Source organism: Gopherus flavomarginatus, chromosome 14 (genome assembly GCF_025201925.1).
Source record: "Gopherus flavomarginatus isolate rGopFla2 chromosome 14, rGopFla2.mat.asm, whole genome shotgun sequence".
Classification (NCBI taxonomy): Eukaryota; Metazoa; Chordata; order Testudines; family Testudinidae; genus Gopherus; species Gopherus flavomarginatus.
In genome coordinates this window covers 15995605-16019338 of record NC_066630.1, presented here as the reverse complement: position 1 = coordinate 16019338, position 23734 = coordinate 15995605, and the positions used below count along the sequence as shown (strand labels likewise).

Genomic DNA, 23734 nt, shown 5'->3' with positions numbered 1-23734 from the left:
CACACATCTGGCTAACCCCAGCCAAGCTCTGTGTGACATTCCAATTCTGGCTGCCTGCCGAGGAAGTGAGTTACTTTCACTTTCATTCCTCAGCAGGCAGACAGCCAGCCTCTCCTCCCCACACCTACCCCCAGCACCTCACCCAACCCAGCCCTGATGGAGGGGAGGGAGGAGAGAGAGAGGGGTGCTCCTGGGGAGGATGGAGAAAGGAGGGGGTGCTCCGTGGGGCAGGGGGGAGAAGAATGGATGTTATGGGAGACAACAAAGGATACTGGTTCCAGAGCCACAGAGCCTGCCTCACCTGACCTCAGCCGGGGGGAAAGAGTCACACTCACAGGTGAGCTCCTTTCCCAACCCTACCCCCACCCCTTCCCAGAGACCCCAGCAGCCAATCCCATTCCTCAGACTGTGCTGCATTTGGCTCTCTCTAGGACCCAGCAGCTCTGCTTCTACACTGTCTGGGCTGCCTGGAGAGTGGTGCCCTCAGGGAGAGTGAGGCCCTACGCGGCTGCCTATTCTGCCTATGCCTAAGGACGGCCCTGCACGCACATGATCTTAGAGGATGTTCAGCAACAAGTAGTGCTGTCTTGTTCTGGATTCAGAATGATAAAAATGCTCCTTAAAGGTTATATCTGGTCTCCTTTGTAGTACAAGCAGAGGAGAAACGAAGAAATCAGCACTGTGTTGCTCACCCTGCAGTTGGTTTCTCATTTTCTATACCCCTAGGAGCTTCAGCGAAGATTTCAGTAAAGGGTTTTAATAGAAGTAGGATAGCCTTCTGGGTTAACCCATTAATTGCTCTCCTCCTTGGGCTTTCCGCTGCAGTGGAGGATTGCTCCCTCACACAAATAAAAATGATAATACACAATATGAAGATATAATTTCATGGGAATTTTTAAAAATATCTTAATCTTGAGCTAAGGTTTGTCATGCCTTGCTATTTTGCCTGTTTGAAAGCTTATTAATAAGCCACTGTTGCTTCTGATGCAAGGCTAAAGCCAGGCTCTTACATATTTCTAGCTCTTTCTATTGAGAAATCTCTTACTATTATTGGGAATTCCAACTTATGTGTGTCATAGCCCTAGATGAACACCTCTTTCTTGACACGCATAGGGCTTCTGTGTTTGGTCTGAACCACAGGATCTGTGTGCTTTCAGCATCCTGAGTCTGAGCACAGGCCAGACACTGTCTCTGCCCTTGGGCTTCTAAGCACACATGTGGAGAGCACAAATTCTTTTTCCAGGACCCAGTCCTGACTGCTCAGATCTCACAGTCCATCTGCCTGGGTCCTGAGACTAAAGCTGGCTCCCCCAGACTGTGCAACTGCATAAGCATGCTCCTTCCCAGAAGTTCAACCTTGGGCACACCCTAGTTTACAATTTACATCTTCGGGAACACGTGATAGTGTATGCAAATATACATAGGTTTTAGAAAGGTTTCTAACACAATTATGCTGTACTGTAAACAGCACAAGAGATATATAGATATAGGTAAAGAAAAATAAAATGCCTGTATATCATTCCTTGCATCAGTTTTTTCACCATTTGAGTGCTCTTTGAGATTTGGGTCAGTGTCCTTTCGGCAGTTCAAGGATTACCCTCCTTCACACGTCTTCTCCTCCAGACCAGTTCTTCTTTCCTGGCTAGTCTCTCAGGCAAAAAAAGATCCCCTCTGTTACAAAAGCATTTTCCTTAGTTTCTCTCACCTGCCCAAGCTGCCTTTGTTTCTGTGACAAGGGAAAGTTTAAAAAAAAAATCCTAGCACTTATACCTGGTTTCTGTGTCCTGTTTCTGGCAAAATTCCATTCCTTCAAATTGCAGTGCAACCTCCCCTGCCAAAGAGAAGTTGGAGAAAACTGTTTTTTTCTAGCATACAGTTATGCTGTGATCTTTTCAGGTGCTGATAGTCTTTAACAACCTATATTCATAGTCAGGCAACAAGGTGCCAAACCCTGTCTCTTTAGTACAAGGAGCAGGAGGCAGAACACAATGCAGAAATCACAAGGATTTAAGCCTACGAAAAGTTCATAATCTTGAACAAAATGCCTAAACTGTACATAGAGTTCCCAAATCATGACATCATGCAAAGAGTATTCTGTCAAAAACAACATCCTGGACCAATAAATTTCCTGAGTGGATGGATGGAGGACTTTCAGTGTTCCCTGTTGAAAAATGACTTCGTTTGTCATAATTTTGAGCATCATTCAAAGAGTAATGTCAAATAGTGTTGGAACTAGAAAGAGCAAAGCAATTAATTTTTTGCAGTCTGCCGATGCTAGTGTATCCGTTTGTCCTCATCATATGACTGCTTCCCCAAAAGGATGTCTACAGTAATGATATATTTATGTAAATAACAAGATGTTTAATCCTGGGCATAAACACTATTCAGTACTGACTTCCATCAAGGATAAATTCAGGAAGTGCCGTGCACTGTATAAAAAGGATATATTTTGCCCTTGATGTTTGTGCTTAACATCAATGTTTAGAGTTAATGACAGCTGTGCATACATCAAGGAGAGACAACGTGTTGGTTAATTATGAGATGTTGATTGGAATGAGATATCATGTTGCATATAACCTATATTGAAACAAATGACAGGACAGTTTTAGTTACCAAAGAGAATAGCATTTATACAGTAATCACCATTCCAATCTTTACAAAAGCCCCTGAAATGGGAGTTAGAGCAAAATATTAATCTCGTCATGAATTTTTGCATTGAAGCTCATCAGATTGTGTGAGCTGCACATCACAAGCTAGCTTCTGTTCTTTGTCTTGCTCTAGATTCTAATTGACAATGAACCAGTTACTGAGATTGTTAAGAAACAAGGAAATGATGAGCCCTACAGCTGAAGGAAAGCTTTCCAAGGATGTGAGAAAGTGGATCTACTGATATATCATCAATATGGTTCAAAGGTGCTAGGCCAATATCATCCCAGAGATACTGTGGCAGGATAGGGTTTTTGCTGACCATTTAAAAATAAACTTAAAAAATAATACTTCTCTTACAGAAAGAGACCAGAAAGTTCATGTATCTAGATCCAAATTTTCTCAGAGTGCGAAGGCATTCAGATCTAGGCTTCCAGTCTGTAGTATCTACAACCCCATGGAAGGAGAAGGAGCTCTTCTCTTCAACAATCCTGTGTATGCAGACTTTATCCAGAACTGGGTGGGAACACCACCTGTTTACTTACTATAGAGAAAGACGCTGACTACAGATTTACAATCAAGCATTTCAGGGAAGTCCTGTACTTAAAATGTTGCATCGGTGCAGCTGTAGCGCTTAAGTGAAGATGCTCTAAGTGAAGAGAGTTCTCCCATTAGCTTAGTTACTCCATCTGCCTGAGAAGAGGCAGTTATGGTTGGGGGGGAAGCTCTTCTGTTAACCTAGCACTATCTACATGAGAGGTTAAGGTTGGTATAACTACATAACTCAGGGGTATGAATTTTTCACGCCTCTGAGCAACACAGTTATACTGACATAGGTCTGTAGTGTAGACCAGACTTTATAGTTTGGGTCATTCTCTAGTATACCAAGAGGAAATTGTCTATTCCTATTCTATTTTTCACCTCATTCTCTGAGGAGTTGAGCAGAGATTGAGAGTGTTCAGTACCTTGCAGGATTGGGCACTGGGAGACAGCTTTTCAAATGTGTTTAGGCACTAATCTACAATTTATGGCAACTACATACCTCTGAAAATCTGGCCTTCAGTCTTTATCTGTGTAAACCCCTACTGTACATCAGTGGAAACTGTTTAGCAATTAGGCCACTGTCAGGTTCCTTACTTTAATTAGGCCACTGTCAGGTTCCTAACTTTAAGCAAACAAATTTGGAAATTTGGCCCACTGGTAATAGCAAGTGCTCATCACCTTGTAGGGCTTGGTATTTTCATAAAAAAGTAAGTGGCTAGCAGGAGAAAAGAGCTATGGGAGCTCCCAAAGAGAAAATAAAATAAGTGTTATTGATTTATAAAATATAATGTTAATCCTATACATTCTGCCACATTAATGAAAGCTAAAGAATTAAAAAATAAAGTTTGAAAACTAGCCGTTAGGCTTGTGGGTGAAGTTATGCTTCCTTCCTATCAATGGGAAAATGGTAAAACACTGTTCTTGTTTTCCTTCTTTTTCTTGCAATCTCCTCATATTCTCTCAGACCCAAATTCCATTACCAAACAACCCCATCAAAAACAAAGAAGAAAAGTTTGGACTTGTTTTCACATTTTCAAAATGATCTCACTATTGCCATCTTGTGGGTGACATGTAGCACAAAGTTGCTCATCTACCATTTCTCTTTGCTACTGCACTAGCTGGGAAAAACAGAAAACACCTGCTAATGCCTCAATTTCCCAATCTGATCTCCTTCATCTTTTTTTGTAGAACTGGGTTTTTCTATTGTAAGTTAATTCTGCCTTCTTTTTTAAACGAATTGGTTAAAGAAAAATAAAGTTGTTTCAATAGTTAATTTGCTACTTTTCGCAGGTAAGATGATTGGACCTATTACTAGTAAAGTAGCTTAATGAAAACCGTAGCATCAGCATGGAAATAAATCTATGCTATAAATATTGCTTTAAATTATATTTGGATATTTTACATATTCTTTTGTCATTAGAAATCTTAGGCTGTTAGAAGATGATGGTTTAGTGGTTACGATCCTAGCCTAGAATTTGAGAGTGGAGTTCAATTCCCTATTCTAGTACAGGCTTCTGGTATAACATTGAATAAATGTCATTTAGCCTTTCTGTGCTTTTGTTTCCCATTTGTAAAATGGGAATATCAGCACTTTCCTACCTCACTGAGGTTTTGTGAGAATTAGTGTATAATTGTGAGGTGCTCAGATGGTATGATAATTGGGGCTATAATAGCACCTGAGATAGAAAGCTGTCAGGAGAAAAATGGGTTCTTATAAAAACAGTTTTGTTAGAAAAAGTAAGAGATTTTGTTCGTAACCCTGGGATGAGGGAATAAGAAGAGTGTGAATGAGTCATAAATATTAACTTATCACAGCTTCTGGAATCTCGAGAGAAATTTCAGGCAAATAGCTATCGGAGGTCCAAAGGCTGGGGAGGGCTGTGTGGCCCCTGTGTTAAAAGCCAGATTTTGTGCCCACCAAGGCAAATTTCTGCTTTCAACTTTTGTGTAGCATCCATGGAACTGAAAATATAAACTGACCTGAATCGATCATAAAAATGGATCAATCAGCTCCCTACTGTGGTGGGAGGAGAACCCCACAAAAGTCCCAGTGACACCTACATTCTTTTTATGTGAAATGCATCAAAAAAGCTTGGCTTAGTCAAAAGAATCCTGTCTCTAAAGTTCTTTGTAATCCTCAGGCCAGTCCTGTGCATTGTGGTATGATCATGGTAGATAGGGATCCGTTATGTTTTATAAACTTGGGGGAAGAAGTCAGAACGAAGATGCCTCCCTCCTATCATGCCCCCCTAAAAAAGCAAAGGAACTGTCTCCTCCCTGAAAAGTTTCAGATCTTTCTGAGGCTGGGACTGAGCTGGCCACTGCTGACTCAGGCAGCTGACATCCTACAGGTAATCCTGCTATTGCTGCAATAGCAGCTGCAAGCGAACACCGCTGTCCCCGACCAAGGTAGGCATAGGCAGGGCCGGATTAACTCTGCTGTGGGCCCAGGGCTAGTAGATATTGCGGGGCCCTGTATAGAAGTCTTTTTCCTAATTTAAAACAAAATTATCACAATTATGGCATCGAGGCTATTAACACCTTACTAATTGCCTTTTAATTTACATAAAGCTGTTCTGTGGTTACATTTCAGTCTTAAAACATGTAGATTATTATTAAGTTAATTCAAAATACCTTACTTCTTACCTTAGAACTGCTGTTATATGACTCTCTTTCTAGGAAGGAGTTTGGGTGCAGGAGGGGGCTCCAGGCTGGGGCAGAGTGTTGGGATGCAGGAGAGGGTGAGGGGCATGGGCTCTGGGAGGGAGTTTGGTGCAGGAGAGAATTCTGACCTGGGGCACAGGGTTGGGCTGCAAGACGAGGTGCAGGGTCTGGGATGGAGATTGGGTGTAGGAGGGGATTCTGACCTGGGGCAGGGGGCTGGGGTGCAGGAGGGAGCGTGAGGTGTAAGCTTTGGCTGAGATGCGCTTACCACAGGTGGCTCCTGACCGGTGGTGCAGAAGGGCTCAGGCAGGCTTCCTGCCTACATGCCACGGCCCCACGCCGCTCACGGAAGTGGCTGGCTGCTGGCATATCTCAGCACACCCCTGGGGGGAGGGGAACAGCGTGTCTGTGTGCACTGCCCGCACCCTGGTTCCTGGCCAATGGGAGCTGCAGGTGGGGGCAGCACACTGCGCCATCTCCCTCCAGGGGCTACAGAGACATGCCAGCAGCTGGCCGCTTCTGGGAGCAGCATGGGGCCATGGCATGCAGGCAGCTTGCCTGACCCCTACTGCACTGATGGACTTTTAGTGGCCCAGAGATCGTGATCAACTGACAGAGGCTCATGGATCAACTAGTCGATTGCGATCGATGAGTTGGTGACCACTGAATTATATATAATTACGGATTTATTTTTGCGGGGCTCCCCTTAGCCCAAGGCCCTGGGCTCCAGCTCCAAAAACCCCTTCATTAATCCAGCCCTGTGCATAGGAGATGCTTTATGTGGTCTCTGGTGAGGAATCAGCTCCTGTTGTCCAGCTCCAGTTAAGCTTGCTATGTACTTCCTTAGAAAAATACCCTCTCTTTTTTTAAAAAAAAATTCTATGTATTTAAAGAAGTTTAATCTGGTTTACAAAATCCTAGCCACATAAATATGACAGACAAAACAATAAGCATTACAACAGTGAGCTTTTGTTAAGAAAAAAATCCTATTCAGTAATATAATCATTAGATCTCTATTTAACAGGATGTTACCATGACAGGCCATTTCTAGTGATTTTATTAAACTGAGTGAATTCTCTGGTTATACATGTTTAACCAAATGCCCTCCAATTTCTGCTCATCCAGAGAGGATTTTTAATGTGGCAGGAGATGTTCTAGCATTATGTCTCCATATTGCTTCCTGAGAAGCTTAAGACTTTCCTGCATCTTAAAGTTCATTTTCAATATAGCCTTGATGCAAATTCCCCCAGGGATGCTCGTAGAAAGGTTTGCAAGCTGTTTCAAGCTGTGTTCAAAAAGAGTTTGTAAATGTATGTGACAGGCAGTTCTCAGGCCCTGAATCAGGACAAGGGTTCATATTCCAATGAAAACATTTTTTCCCCATGGTCAAATCTCAATATGAATCCATAGGCAAGTTCTTGCTTACTTGACTTTGTGTCCTTTTGAACTGCATTACTGGGAATCAAAGTGGAACTGGACCTTGGTTTTAGTATAACAGCAGAATTTTGACTTCAGGGAAACAAATTTCCCTTCTAATATTGGACTAGAATTGTGTGGCACTTCCCTTTAATGTACTCAAACCACTATGTGGTGGAGTTAAACCAGCACTGGGACTCAGAGGGACAAAAGTTCTGACATTTCCATTTAGATTTTAGAGAGAAACTCAAAAAACTCCTTTTACAAACTCAATTGATTTTTTTTGTTTTGTTTTGTTTTGTTTTGTTTTGTTATGTTTGAGTGGGCCTGAATAAACTCAGCCAATCAGGAACAAAGAAGAAATATCAGGCAAGTGCTATCATGTGATTTTCCCCATGCAATTCATCCAACTCTGAACTTTAAATAAACACCTAGATCAGAAGCCTGATAAAGTTTGTGAATATCTAGATAAAACAAAAAATTTGCAAAACACTTTTAAGGAAAGTGTGGCTGACCAAAGCCTACTGGAGTTGAGGGAAAGATTCCCATTGACAACTCACTTTTGAACAAATCACTGCTGTTAATAGATGCAGTTTGAAATTGTACCAAGGCTGAATTAGAGTGCTTACTTGAAAAGCACACTAAGATTAAGTGCTGGCATCAATTTTGAGTTCTTGGATCTTAAGTGCTATAAAGCTCTCATAGGTGTGCCTCTTATATTTGGACAGTTCGGGTTTGTAGTACGGTGGGAATGTGTAATGTAAGTGGTATAAATCACCTTCTCTGTAATTGTGTCACACAATTCTGTAATTATTGATGTTGGTTAGAAAGATGCCTCCTACTTCTTCCATGTAATCTACACTTTTACTCTCTGCTAATGTATCTGAAGGATTCATGTGTGTGTGTGTGTGTGTGTGTGTGAGAGAGAGAGAGAGAAAGAGAGAGAGAGAGAGAGAGAGAGAGAGAAACCCTCTAGACTTCACACTCCAATCACTCAGAAAAATATCACCCTAATCTTCAGGGGCAGAGGGGGAAATGTCCATGTATTAAGTCCTACTCATAGAGAAAATGCAGTTGAAAATTCAGATCTTTCATAGTCTCCACATTCTAAAACCCCTACAGCTCAGGGTTTAGGAATGCTCTTGTAAATTAGCAGATGAAGAAATGTGCAATATTTAAAGGCCAATTTAATGTGGTTATTTACAGGGTCATCACATTTTCTTACCCAGTAATATATAACATGTGCTGAAGTTTGGAACTTTTTGCAGTCTGTTGACATAGTAATTCATACTTAGTTAGCAGAGCTAATGGTCAAATGAAGCTATTATATTTCATATAATTTTGAAGTAGGGTGGAAACAATATGCCCAGACATGAGTCACTGAAAATAAAGTAACTTTGTGTTACACAGTAAAATGTAAATGTGCTGTTGGATAGATCATTATTTAAGTTTAACATTGTTTCTAAACACTTCTGTAAAATGTAATTTAATGTTTCCAAAACACATAATACTTCCATCGATAACATATAGAATCACAATTGTTGTGGATACTTAAAACAGATTAGATCCAAAAGTTTAAAAATACGAGTTTATTTTGTTCCTTTTAAGAAAAAAATATTCTTTTAATATTTCTTTTAAAATGCTTATATAATAGAGGGATTTAGTCATGACTCCTTCATCAAGTTTGCCTAATACTTTCTGTTATAAAAATGTCTTATGACTAGTTACTTAAGAAACTCTAACACCTCCATCGTTTGCAGCAAGTCTTTGAAATCTGGGAGGGTGAAAGTTCTCGTTCTAGAGATCTGTCTTTTTTTTCCCTTTTCTTTTCTTTATTTTGGTCCCATGACATTTCATTCAGGTTTATCGAATTTGTAAAGTCTTAAAATCTGTCATTTTTCTTCTGTTTGCATTCTCGTGGCAATATGCTAAAATAACTGCACATGAACATTGTAAAGAACCAGGTCAAGAACACACATTGAACTGTGGATGCCTGGTGTCATAGTTACTGGGCAAACTGCCCTTCTGACCCTCTTGGTCTCTCTGAGTCCAGCCCCTTACAGGGCCCATGTCCCTAGCTATCACCTATGTCTCGTGCTGGTTCCACGTGATTCTCATTTTCTCACATTGGGTCCTACATTGCAATCCCCTGGTACTAACCATGATTACCTCAGGCTCAGACCTTGCAATTCTGTTCACTCCAAGACAATGACAGTAGTAATCAATGGCTGGACAGCCTCCTTAAATCTTCTAAGAGAAAACAGCTGTACACAATGTTTGCTTTCCTCTAAGGATCACCATTCCATGGATCTGGGAAGACACAGTGTCTTTGAACTTCCTCCTAGAGTCCATGTCTGTTTGTCAGCCTGTCTCCTCAGACAACTGTTAACAAGTGGGCTCCTCCTCCCCACTTCTCCTCAGAAGGCTTTTTAACTCTTTAGTGTTCTTTTGATCTCCAGGCTTCCAGCAAGGCAAAGCAACTCTGACAGTTCTGCCTGGAGCCCCGCCGTGTACCATTGTGTTGCAGTTTCCTGTTTCTCTTTGCTTGGATGTTCTTATGTACTTAGCCATTATTGTCTTCCTATACAGTTCCCACTGAATTCAAGTATTAAAGGAAATTATAATAGCCCACCTCAGTTGTATAGTAACTTTACCTCACTGTTCAGGTTACTTACAGTATGAATATAATTATTAATATATTAATACATATTACTTCCATATCTCTCATGTCTGGCAGCTGATGGAGGAGCTGCATCAAAGTGGGGGCGGGGAAGGGAGATGTTCTGGGTCTACCAACCCAAACATAGTCAGCATATGTCCCTTGAGTCACTTCCCCAACTTGTGAGGGAACAACTTGAGGTATCATCCTTCCCTCTAGGGGAGATGGAAAGAGCCAGAACCAGGATGGGCTGGGATCCTCCTGACCAGCCCTTGGATCCAACCCATGATGTCAGCAGTCTGCCCACTCATCTGGGATAATGGCCTTCTCCAGATGTCAAATAATATAGTTAATCCTTTAACAGGAGGTGGTGGGGGCAAGGAAGATAGGGAAGACAAGGTTACTGATTTACATAAAATAATTTGTTTTTAATATTTTTACTTGAGGGGGACAGACCTCTAGGAAATTATATCCAAGAAATACACTAAAAGAAAAATATTTAGGTAGCAAGATCAAGCACTCAAAAAGTCAGATTTATTGTTGCCCATCCTACTTTAATTCTGCTCCCCTGTCTCTATGCATTAAGATATAGTCTTTAATTGTATGATCACATACTTATATATATTTTTTTCTACAGGACCACATCTTATTCATTGCACAGGCTGTACATAGAAAAGAGTTAAGGTTGTACAGGCAACCACTCATCTGTGCCATTTCTTCATATTTGAATGTTTGACTTTGCAACATAAATAAAATTTCTTTTAACATAGGGTTTGTTTGTTTTTATTAGTTTTATATTTGGAATGGATTACTGCATCCAATGGATTTTAAGCCACTACATAAAGAAATATTATGAAATGAGTCAAGCATATGGTAAAAAGCCCTAGTCTACACCTAAAATTTAGCTTGACCTACATCACGTAAGGAAGCAAAATTTCTACTTCCCTCCCCCAAGCACAATAGTTAATCTGGCCTAACCCCCACAGTGTAGAGGTGGCTAGGTAGATGGAAGAATTATTTCATTTACTATTTCATCTACCTAATTACCACCGCTCAGGGAGATGGATTATCAACATCAATGGAAAAAAGAAACCCTCTTCTATCAAAGTCGGAAATGTGCAACCTATGGTGGTACACTGGCATATTGGAAGTGTTGCAACTTTGCTACTGTAGCACCTGTAGTGTACACATGGCCTAAATTGTTTTTAAAATATTTATTAAATATTCAGAGAATGATATGCAATGGCTTTAAAACAGAAAGGATGACTGAGGTCAGTAAGTTAGTTAAGCCTACTAAGACATGAATGGACTAGTTTATGAAATGAGAAGGTCAGTCTTTTCTAATGAAAAGAGGGAGGGAGAGCAATCAGAGAAAGTGGAGGTGTGCAAGAGTTATGGGGGGAGTAAGAATTTCCAAAATGTAAGAAACATTGTGTGGTAGACTGTACTCCTATGTTCACCCCCTTTTACAAGACTAAGATAAATTTCATACAAAGTATGCCTTGTGAGGTATTATTTGAAAACTCATAATTTACTGATCATTATTGTCCTGGAAAAATATGTGTCACAACACACTATGTAAAATTATAGGATTCTACTGTATGATATTACTAAAGGCAAGTTCTGAGTCCAGGGGAGAGTCACAAATCAGTTCCCAAGAGATAAAAGGTTACCCAACCCCTCGGCCAGGTGTCAACAAAATCAAATGGACTATCACCTGTTTAAGTGGACATTCTTTGATAGGAAAAAGAGTGCGGGGGGCAAAAGTCTACATCTTGAGAAAGAAACAGCTTGGAGTTCCCATCTGCACAGATTTTATATCTCCTGAACCTCAGCTGGAGATGATTCTCAAAGAAAAGAAGGGATTATACAAGGAGAGAGAAGACACCCCTCAAATATTCCTCCATTCTTTCTACTCCTGGCAACCACAACATATGAAAAACAAAGGAAACAGCTTTGGACTGGAGGAGGGATCTGGAGTGAAAGATTTAACTAGTAAGACTGCTAAAATATATGTCAAGAGAGACTTTGCTTTGAATTGACTCTATGTTGTTAAGTTAGGCATTACTTGTGATTCACTTTTATTTTCTTGTAGCCAGTTTGGACTTTTATGCTACATTACTTGCAATAATTTAAGATCTGTCTTTCTGTAGTTAATAAGGGTTTTCTTGTTTTATCTGAACCAGTGTTTTTGGATTGAAGTGTTTGGGAAACTTCATTTTGGATCATAGGATTTGTACATATTATTTTCTATTAATAAAATGACAGACTTTATATTAACATGTATTGTCCAGGACAGTACAAGACACACATATCTTGGGGAAAAGTCTGGAACTGGGAATTTACTGGTGTTGCTCTGCAGTGTAATTCAAGGGTGGCTGATTGTAACACTCTTGCAGTATAACTGGGAGTGACTTATGTGTTGGAGGCTGTATGTGAGATGGGAGTAGGAGCTTTCACAGCAACCAGTATAAAAGTCATACAGGCTGGAAAACTGAGGGAACATAGGTGTTTATCAGTACAGATTGTACCCTGGGTAATGTCACACCTGGAAACCACAACTTTAAACACACTTATTAAACACATACACTTGATCTCCCTTGTTCATTTTTCCCCAGCAAAGAAAGTCATACAGAAATGCAGCAAGGGTGTGTATTTTTCTATCTTCTTATACTTAGAGATAAAATTCCCATACTTTTGTCCCTTTTGGAAGCATCATGTACAATTAAAATGCCTTAGAAAGACCATTCTAAATCCTGATTTGTATATTTTGCAAAGAGTGAAATGAATGCGTGTGTAAATATTCATTCAGATTAAATCAGAAGCAATAATTCTGATTTCACTTTGTTCACAAATATTTCCCATTTGTTTTCTATGAACACTCAGGTGGTCACACTATATTGGCATAAATACTTTTGATTAACTCAAAACCATGAACAGTCTCAAAAACTGAGGTTTTGGCTGTGATGTTCAAAATTGATGCTGTTGGTTGTTTATATAAAAGTTGAAGTGAGGAACAACAGCTATGTCATATGACTTACGTCAGTAAACAACATAGTGTGATTATCAAACCTGGAATTTCAAATAATTTTAAGAAAGTGTGAGCTATTTTATAGGGCAAAATAATAATGTCAAGGATACCAATGATTTCAGAATAATGAAGTTGTTCAGAAATGTCATAATCTGCTCATGAACATTTTGCAAAGAGGATCAGGTACATTTCAACAGCAAAAAGTATTATTCTAGGGCCTGGTCTACATAGAAGAAATGGACTAATATAGATATTAATTATTCCAGTCTATTTTAGCTCTTCTGGAATAATGCTCCTATGCAGACATTCTCTATTCTGGAATGAAACGTTTGTGAGTGGAGTAGTTGTTCCAAAATAAAGTCACTTTTTCTGGAATAGAATGTCTAGACATTGAGTTATTCTGGAATAGCTATTGCAGAAAAGGCTGTTTTGCAATATTTTTCTAGCCATGCTGAAACTAGGAAATATTGGAAATACTCCAAAGAAAGTAACATCTGGATTTTCAGGGTAAACTAACGGATACCGTTTTTTGTACTTTGAGATTTTCCCATTTCCGGAGGGCATAATTGCAGAATGATACCACAGCAGAACTGCAGGAACTTAATCCCAAGTCCTGTTGAAGTCAATGGAAAGACTCCTGCTGATTTCAATGAGCCATGGATCAGGGCCCTGAAAGTGCTGAACAAGATACGTGTGAGTAACTTCAAACAGGCACCTCCTCAGCTCTCCTAACAATGTAAACAGAAGTTATCCTGCTTTTTTCCCCTAAAAATACTGACCTTCATTATGTATTTTTGAAATAATTGAACAGTCCTAGACTGCTGAAGAAATTGATCTGTTATACTCACAGGGAGAAAATTTGTGTACAGTTTGTTGCTGAGCACCTCACATAGAGAATATGTTCTACATATGGTGGGAGTTCTGTCAGCATAGACAATTTAGATTAATTGTAATAAATTGTCACTAAAGCACTCATCTAATATTGTGTGAATAAATTTCATTTTCTAACATTATGAAACATCCAAAAGTATAATAAATTACCTACCTAACCCTTTGAGAATTTTTGCATAATTTACCAAAACAAATTGATTTTAGCAGAAAAGCTACTAATTTACATGGGTAGGAAGTGGTTTTCTTTAGTGTGATAAATTTAATTTCAATTTCCCTGTTTGCATGAATTCACTCCAGCAATTTATCACTGCTAGAATTAAACTACAACTGTATTTTAATTTAGTAAGCATATAACATATATTATATTTGAATGACAATAACTGCCTTTAAAGATAAGGTATGAAATTTGCAGATGATATGTGCAGAAAATCATAGGAAATTTCCTTTTACATATCAAAAACATCTAATTACAGTATTAAAATTGATGTTTTGGAAATGATTTATTGCCTTGAGATCAGGAAAAGCTCTGAAGATTTCATCCACAGGTTGATTGTCAACTTAATATTTTCACCTTTATGTTTTTTATTAGAGTGTATTTACGTACTATGAGCCATAATATGAGGATTCTGTTGCTCTGTGCATTATAGATCTGAGGATATGTGTGTGTATATACAAATATATTTGTAAACTATGTATGTCACTAGATACCCAATTCAGTAGGAGCTATACATTTTAATCCATAACGATATCATAAAAGTTTAATATAAAAAATAAAATGCACTTTTTCTATCAATTGCAAGTTAGTCTGATTTTAACTGTAAAGAGAATTGGGTACGGGCAACCCAAATATCAAAGGGTCCAATTTGCCTTATTCATTCAGTTTTGGGCATCTAACTACAGTCAAGGTGACTTGTGGGAGTACCAAAGCAAATAAATTCAAGCTCTGGCAGCCAATGGGAGAACTTGTTTGTGCTAAATGCTCTCATTACCTGTTAATCTTATTGACTGGATTTCTCATCTCTCCTGGTATTTTGGAATTATGTTTCAGCCTCATTTGAGGCAACTCTTGTCAGTATTACTTGGTAATATTGTCCTTCCAATAGTGGAAGTTAGGTCAGGCCACCTCACTTTGGGAAGCCCCATTTGTTTGGGGGTTTTGAAGTAAAGAGCAAGGGAAAGTGATAGCGTAAATTGTATAGTTATATTTGAACTATGCTTCTCAACAGCCAAACCTGCCAATGTGTGACTCATGCCATGAAAATGTGTGATAAATGACTAATGTGGAACACCTGTGCTTTGTTGTGTCACACCATAATTGACTGATTATGGTTCTTAAATATAAAGCTTGTTTTAATCACATATTCACACTGTATGGATTAGTGCAACTGGGCATGCTGCAGGGCAGAGCCAATATCATTTTTGCAAGAGGACAGGGAGCAGGAGCCAACAGAAAGAACACAGTAGCTGAAGACCAGCTCTGTTCCATCCTTCCCTTTGCTGTGCTGTCAAAATGGTATCGGCTTCACTCCTCTCCCTCCATACACATACACACCTTCCAGACTGGAGATCTCCTCTCAGCTCCTGTCAGTTCTTCTCACTTCTTGCAGGCCTCTCTCTGTTGGAGGACTGGGGGGTCCAAAGTTATGAACCCACAGCCTCTGTCCTGAGGAGCAGCACATGGCCATATGTTGCATGGGTCTAGGGCTGAACCAGTTGCAGTGCAGAACATACTACATAGTGTAGCACAGCTGAGAGTTCTGGTTTACACCACGTCCTTAAACAAATGGGAGATTTGCTACCATTGTTCATTTGGAGGTCATAACTTGGAAGTTCTACCTTTAACATGCTGGTTTTAGTTAACTGTCTGATTTATGCATCAATGTCCACCTTTAAAAGTTCAAATCTATGGAGCTGACCATTACATTGCTAAGTACAACCCTTGGTTTTACTGCAAAATTTGTTTTCCTGCTTGGGAGTATTGCTGCCTGTTTTTTGAGAATATATGTTGAAATGCAACACACCTAAGTCCACAAGAAATCTAGGGACAAGAAGAGATGTTCTTCCTTCTCTGCCTTGGAAAGAGGACAAAAGAGGTTACTATATTTTAAGTAATACTAGCTCTTGGGTTTGATAATTTTCTCAAATCTTTTCTATCAACAAACAAAGAAAATAAGGAAGCAAAACATTCTGGCAAGCAAAACAGAGAAAGAAATTGGGAAGTAAAGTAAAAGCCTCAGTCACAGTTTCTTTCATACAGAACCCTGTCCACAGTCACTGCTGCTTCTTGCTGCTGCCTTTGCCACTGCTCATCTCTGCTACAGTTCACTGCTGCCATGGCCACCTTTGCTACTTTTTGCTGCCACCTCTACCCTAGCTATGTTGCCATTTTCTGAGGTTCCACCATTTAGGTCACTCCTTAGTGATTTCAGCTCTTAGCAATTTCACTTGCTGGTGGGGAACTTCACTACTGCTGCTGCATCCTCTTTCACTGCAGCACTATCCTCACACCGGGTGTATGGTTTAGCACAGTAGACCAGTTTATCAGTGATCTCAGTTTTAGTGATCACTGAGCAGAAGCAAGGACTCTAAATTGAATGTAATCAGCTCTCTCTTTAATCATGGAAGATGGAGTGGCAATTGCTATTTAGGACTCTTTAAACAAAGTCTATACCGTCAGGAAGAAACACCCATCCCCAACACCTCTGACATTTGCTTGGATTTGGTATTACTACCCACTTGTTGGTGAGTGAGGTCCACATTTGGCAATCCCCTTCTGTCAGTGCATGTTAAACACAGTTCTGCTGCCCTTTATTCATACAATAATGATAACCACATTTCATTACTCCTGTATTCAAGACTAAAGTGAATTTTAACCCAAAACAGCAAAAACTGACCGCTTTGGCAAAACAGGTCTGTCTGCTGATCACCTAGGCCAAATCAGTGTGTCTATGACAGGGATTGGCAACCTTTGGCATCCGGCTCACCAGGGTAAGCAGCCTGGCGGGCTGGGCCGATTTGTTTACTTGCTATGTCTGCAGGTTCATTTGATTGCGGCTCCCAATGGCTGTGGTTCGCTGCTCCAGGCCAATGCCGAGGAATGTGCTGGTCACCGCTTCCTGCTGCCCCCATTGGCCCGGAGCGGCAAACCGCAGCTAGTGGGAGCCGAGATCAGCCAAACCTGTGGACGCAGCAGGTAAACAAACCGGCTCGGCCCACCAAAGTGCTTACCCTGGCGAGCCGCATGCCAAAGGTTGCCAATCCCTGGTCTATGAAAATATAGTCTGCACCTGAGACCTCTTTCTCCAGTTCATCAATAGATGGCAGGGGAGAGCTCATTCAGACTCTTGCTTGCATATACATACAGATAAAATCACAATGATATAAAAAAATACATACATAATTATAAAACAAATGAAAAAAATGTTTCTGTACCCTATACACTATGCTTTGATACTTGGGAGTAAAATTACCATATTTAATATACAGTATATACACTATAAAAACAAACTAATTCTGCAGGAAGCATCCTGTGTCTAATGACTGTTCTCTATTGAGTATCTCTAAGTAGGGAAAGAGGAAATCTATAGTATTTATGGCTTAATACATTAGACTCTTGCAGCAGAATCTAATTGTGATGATACTGTAACAGTTCTATATTTATTTAGTATTGGATATAATATAAGGTATAAAGAAATCTGTCATTTGCATACTTTTCTCAGCTAAGCACTAGACTAACACATTGAATTAAAACTACAAAGGGCATTGACAATATTTGATTCCTTTAATGAAAAAGGAAACATTTGGTACAGATTGTGCCTATACTTAATTTTCTTGTCTTTTATATGCCTCAAATTGTGCTCCTTCTATTTAGTCAATTAGAATGAGAAGAAGGGAAATTGAAACCTCTCTTGAAAATGCACTTATGTTTGTTTGTGGATTCTACGTGCATTCAACAATTTCTGATTTACATCTGTATAATTATTCAAACAAAAAGTGAATGCTAAAGAGGCCAGAGTAAATTTTATCACAGAACACACCTATCTGATCCTTAAAGGATTCATTTCTAATGTAGTGCATGCATTGTTTGAACTCTGCTGTTTATTACATTATGCATATGTATTAGATGCAATGCTGTCGATAGCAGACTTAACTTTTTCATTGCTCGTTTGAGTTCAAGGGTGACTCACTGCCATTTACTTAGATTGTAAGCTCTGGGGACTAGGGATCATCCTTCTGTTCTGTGTTTTTACAATGCTTAGCAACATAGGATCCTAGTCTATGGCAGTGGACACTAGGTGCTACTGCAAAACAAATAATACATAATAATTCTAAATCATAAACAGACTAGTAGCTGACTGTATATATTTATTTATACCCTTCAACCCCTCTGCCAATATAGTTGTAAGTTCCTTCCTTCCTTCTTTCTACCCTCACTTCTCACAGTCATCTAAAATGGTCCTTTCTATCTTTAGCTCTTACCTCCCTTCCTCACCCTAATTTTCTCATTATTATGTTATGATGGGGCATTCACCCCACATTACCCCTGGAGGGGTTAATATAGGCAAAAGAGTACAATTAGCCATAGGCTTCACTTGGGAGGGAGCTGGGACACCTCAAAGCTTAATTGGGGATGAAGCTCACCTGGGCAGAAACAGGCAGGGCTTCCATAAAGCCAAGGAGCTGCTTTATACAGAAGGGAAGGGTCTGTACTTAGGAATTCTGTAGCTACTCTCCCTGAAACAAGGGGGGGGAAGAGAGAGAGATAGAGAAAGAGAGAGAGAGAGAGAGAGAGAGAGAGAGAGAGAGAGAGAGTGAGCGCACAAGCTTGAGCTTGTAATAGGTAGTGTAGGAAGCAGCTCAGGGAAGGAGCAGCAAGGGCTGGAAGAATACAGCCCTAAGGTGCAGGGTTGGGAGTCCTAGTGTAGAGGGTGGGCCTGAATTTCCCTACAAACCACTGCAGGAGTGGCATTCTAGGGGCAGCCCATTTAGGGACTGCCTGGACAGTTTGGAAGGAGACTTTGATACTATCCTAGAACGGAGGGCACTCCAATATGACTTGGCTGGAAGGCTAAGCTATAAAGAGGAAAGCACTACAGCTTTAGGACCATGAAAAGGGCTGTGGATGGAGTACATAGGATGATAAGCTGAGCATCTGTGGGAAGGGGCTTTGGACCATGTGGTGAGCTAATTCCCAGATGGGTTATTAGGAGGTACCAGAGCAGTAATGTACCCTGTTACATACCTCTATAGGAACAAATTGCATTCCCTATATTTTAGAATATATTGCAACCTACATCTGTCTCTGCAGTACCTAGGTTTCCCTAGTTTCATTATATGATCTGATGGACTCTTGGACCTGATATGCCCATGCTACACTGAAGAAAGAAGTAAGAACATTATTATTCAAAAGAGGTGGCTCATTTCTGAAATTCTTCTTGCATTATGCCAAAATGTTGCCAGGCATTTTTGACAAAATATGAATAAAACAAATGTCTGGAAAATTGGAGAAAATGTGGTTTTGTTACAGAAATCCCCTCAAGCTGAACACTGTGGTGCCTCAAGGGCATAATCCTTCCCTGGGCCAACTGATATGCACTTTCTGCTTAGATCATGCATAATTATTAGATGTAATGGTGTTGATAGCAGACTTACCTTTTTCATTGCTCCTATGACTTCAGGTGTTGACTCTCATGGACATTTACTTAAACTGTAAGCTCTGTGGATCAGGAAGAGAACAGTCTGCTTTCTCCTGTTGAATGGTGCAATCTATTTCCCCACAACGTGAGTTGCTGTTACATGGAACTAGGGCTCAGATACAACCAGTAAGCATCTATGTACTACACTTATTCTTTGGAATCTCAAATGTCATTAGAAATAGAAGTGTCTAGGCCAGGGATCGGTAACCTTTGGCACAGTTTGCCAGGGTATTCACCATTGGGCATTTAAGTTAACACCTTACTGAGACAAATGGAACAGTTTGTACCCCTCATAGCTTTTGTTCCCAGCCCTCTACAGATTCATCTCATATTGGTTATATTCCATTCACAGCTATAACATCTAGACCAGAGATCGGCAACCTTTAGCACGCAGCTTGCTAGAGTAGGCAGCCTGGCAGGCTGGGCTGGTTTGTTTACCTGCCGCATTTGAAGGTCCGGCCGATCATGGCTCCCACTGGCTGCGGTTCGCCACTCCAGGCCAATGGGGGTGGCGGGAAGTGGCAGCCAGCACATCCCTCAGCCCGCCCCGTTGGAGCCAATCTGGAATCCAGAGATAGAGCCATAAATCCATATTATTTTTTTTCCCATTGGATGGCTTACAGCTCACTTCCCTCCGCACTTGTGCATACAGCTCACATCTTCCCAGACATTCATCTACACAGGGGTATGTGAAGACCTGTCACAGTCTGGAACTAAACATATGTAGAATGTTACTTGGAACTTGTTTTTTATGCAAAAATATTTGAGTTTGAAGTCAGTGTTTTTTAGCATAAATTGCTGACTCTAATGGTCATATTATTTGTTTTATCTAGAATATGTAAACTAATGCATTATTGTTACATCTTTTATCCTCAGTTTCCACAGTAATCCTTCTGGTTAATGATCTCGATTTAAAAATCATTATATTTAAGATCTACTGATATTTTACTTTCAGCATTTTTGGCATTCTGAATTGCTTAAATGAAACAGTTCAATCTTCTAAATGACGATAATAGTTCTCATTATACCAACCTGCAGGACTTCCATTCTGCTATATTTTGAAATATTATAGCCTACTATGCTGTAATCATTAGCATAGTGTTAAAAATACTCTTGATCTTTTTCAGAAAGTTCATCAAAATTGAACTGTTTCCCAAGGGAATATCTGTTATTCTTCTCATCATTGGACATTGGCAACAGTAATTGTATAACTCTTCAGACTAACACAGACTCTGTCCTTGGCTCATGCTGTTTGTACTTGGCTAAACAATACCCACAAAGGCTTTGATCTCTTGTTTTATTTGCAACTCTTAGCATAATTCTTCAATATATAGCTCACATTCACCTTTTAGAAACACTAGCCAGCCTTCTAAATTGGTACTCTGGAGCAGGGATGGTCAAACTTACTGACCCACCATACATACAGAAGTTTGAGAACTAGGGTGCACCTGTTGGGCCTCAGGGCTTCAGCAGGAGTGTAGCTGAAGCCCCAAGCCCTGGCAGATACGTCTCCTGGGGCTGAAGCCCCCAAACTCTCTTACCCACTGGGCAGAAGCCCATACTCCACCACCCCGCTGCAAGGCAGAAATCCTGAGCTCCCCCCAGTGTAAGTGGAGAATAGGGGGCATCGGGAGGGGGAGGCAGTTCTGCAAGCTATACTTTGATGGTTAAAGAGCCATATGTGGCTCGTGGGCCAGTTTGGCCACCCCTGCTCTAGGATATATTGATAATGCATTTACAATGGCTTTTGAAAACTCTACCTGCCATATATTCCCCATAAAGGAATACATATTTTTAAAATTAAACTTTATCATGTTCTGCCTTTACCCATAATCAGAAATGCTCTCTTGCCATTTTTACACTTCAAAAGTCAACCTTTCCCCAGTTTGTCAGAGTATTTTTACCAAGTAACCAACCTGCTGCAGGAAATAGTATGTTACCTAGATACAGATTGTGGCATGAACTGTAGAAATAATATTAATTTTGATGCATCTAATTCTTAATCACCCTACAATAATAATGAATCTAATGATGCTATAGGTTATCAATACACAATTAATATATAATCAATATATTCTCCAGAAAATCAAAATTGATTTTGCTTTCTTTTACATAGCATAATGTGTGACACTCTCTGAAAGAGAATTGGAAAGTTGATTTGTCATAATAGTAATAGCGTATTATCTCTCAATGCTCAGTTCTTACTTAGCCAAAGAAGAATTAGGAAGATGATTCAGAAAACTCAAAAGATGATGGTAGAGCATCTGCTTTCTACTGATTCTGGTAACTCAAGGGGTCTGTATTTAGGAGGCTGGAGAAGCTTACTCTTGCAAAGCTGTACAGATATTGAATTACAAGCCAGGTGCTTCCAATAGATTCCCTGCTTGTCTTTGCATTCAGTGGCAGAGGGATCTGCTGGCCTCCACTTCCTGCCGCCCCCAGTGGCTTGGAGTGGCAAACTGCGGCCAATGGGAGTCGCGATCGGCCCAATCTGCAGATGCGGCAGGTAAACAAACCAGCCCAGCCTGCCAGGGTGCTTATCCTAGCGAGCCACATGCCAAAGGATCTTGCATATATACATGTCTCCTGAATCTTCAGTCAACATTTCTTCTTCCACGCTCCCTACTTACATAACTTCTGGGAGAGAGAGGGCAGGCATTTACCTTCAAAGGCCAGGTTCTTCAAACACAGGTGCCCACTCTGATATATTTACCAATTCCTCTTTGCTGTCAACCAATAGGACCAGATCATCAGCAAACATTAGTTTTCTTTCTCCACAGGCTTGGTTCTTGTATTAATTAACTCCATGACTAGGATGAAAAGAGAAGTGGACTCAGCACATTGCCTTGTCTCAGTCCCATGATTACTTCCAAACTCCCTGAAATTCCATGTTTTACTACCACCTTAGCTTTTGATCCTCGATACAATTCCTCTGTCATCTCTACTTCCTGAAGTCCCCCTTCCATCCATCTCAACACTCCAAACACCAGTTTCCACAAAACCAACTCATATGCTTTCTCCAGATCAATAAATGCTGCATAGCAGCTATGACCTCCATTTGTCATTCTTTAAAACTTCTGTCTCGCTGCAAATATTGCATCTATAGTACTTCTCATCCTAAAATTTGTTGATCCTTTACCTTGCCTCCAAAACCCTCTCAAGGATTTTGAGAAGATGGATTAACAAGCGGATACTCCAAGATGTGTTTGGATCATTTGTATCACCATCTTACATTTAAGCAGCAAGAAAACTTTCTGGTATTACGACTTCTTTCTTCTGTTCCCTTGTTTACCTTTTCAATAGACTAGATTTCCATGCCAGTGATTTCAAGCCTAGCTTCCTAGTTTTAAAACTCTTTCTCTGACTGATTCAGGAAACTCAGAGGGTATGTCTACACTACAGGATTATTCTGATTTTACATAAACCTGTTTTGTAAAACAGATTTTATAAAGTCGAGTGCACGCGGCCACACTAAGCACATTAATTCGGTGTTGTGTGTCCATGGTCCGAGGCTAGCGTTGACTTCTAGAGCGTTGCACTGTGGGTAGCTATCCCGTAGCTATCTCATAGTTCCCACAGTCTCCCCAGACCATTGGAATTCTGGGTTGAGATCCCAATGCATGATGGTGCAAAAAGAGTGTCGTGGGTGATTCTGGGTAAATGTCGTCACTCATTCCTTCCTCCGTGAAAGCAGCGGCAGACAATCATTTTGCTCCCTTTTTCCCTGGATTGCCCTGGCAGATGCCATAGCATGGCAACAATGGAGCCCGTTTTACCTTTTCTCACTGTCACCGTATGTGTACTGGATGCCGCTAACAGAGGTGGTACTGCAGCGCTACACAGCAGCATTCGTTTGTCTTTGCAAGATAGCAGAGATGGTTACCAGTCATTCTGTACGGTCTGCTTTTCCATTGTAAATTGGCGATGAGATGACGGTTATCAGTTGTTCTGTACCGTCTGCTGCTGTCATGGATGCCCCTGGGTGAGATCGGCCGTGGGCGCAAAGACAAAAATGGGAATGACTCCCCGGGTCATTCCCTCCTTTATGTTATATTTAAAAATAGAGTCAGTTCTGCCTAGAATATGAAGCAAGTGTGCTAGAGAATCAGTGTACCAGAGAGCACAGATCCGTGTCAGATCCCGCAGAAATGATGAGCTACATGCCATTCTAGGGGGTGCCCCTGCAAC

At 40.4% G+C, this 23734-nt stretch overlaps 1 protein-coding gene and 1 long non-coding RNA gene across 2 annotated transcripts in view; both read left to right on the top strand.

Annotated features, from left to right (window-relative positions):
- LOC127034479 (uncharacterized) overlaps positions 1–23734 on the top strand; it is a 1011597-nt gene that overhangs the window by 500663 nt on the left and 487200 nt on the right. The window lies entirely within an intron of this gene.
- LOC127034405 (uncharacterized) overlaps positions 134–23734 on the top strand; it is a 411731-nt gene continuing 388130 nt past the window's right edge. The window contains exon 1 of the long non-coding RNA XR_007769381.1: positions 134–337. This is a non-coding gene — a long non-coding RNA (uncharacterized LOC127034405). The remainder of the gene's footprint in view (positions 338–23734) is intronic.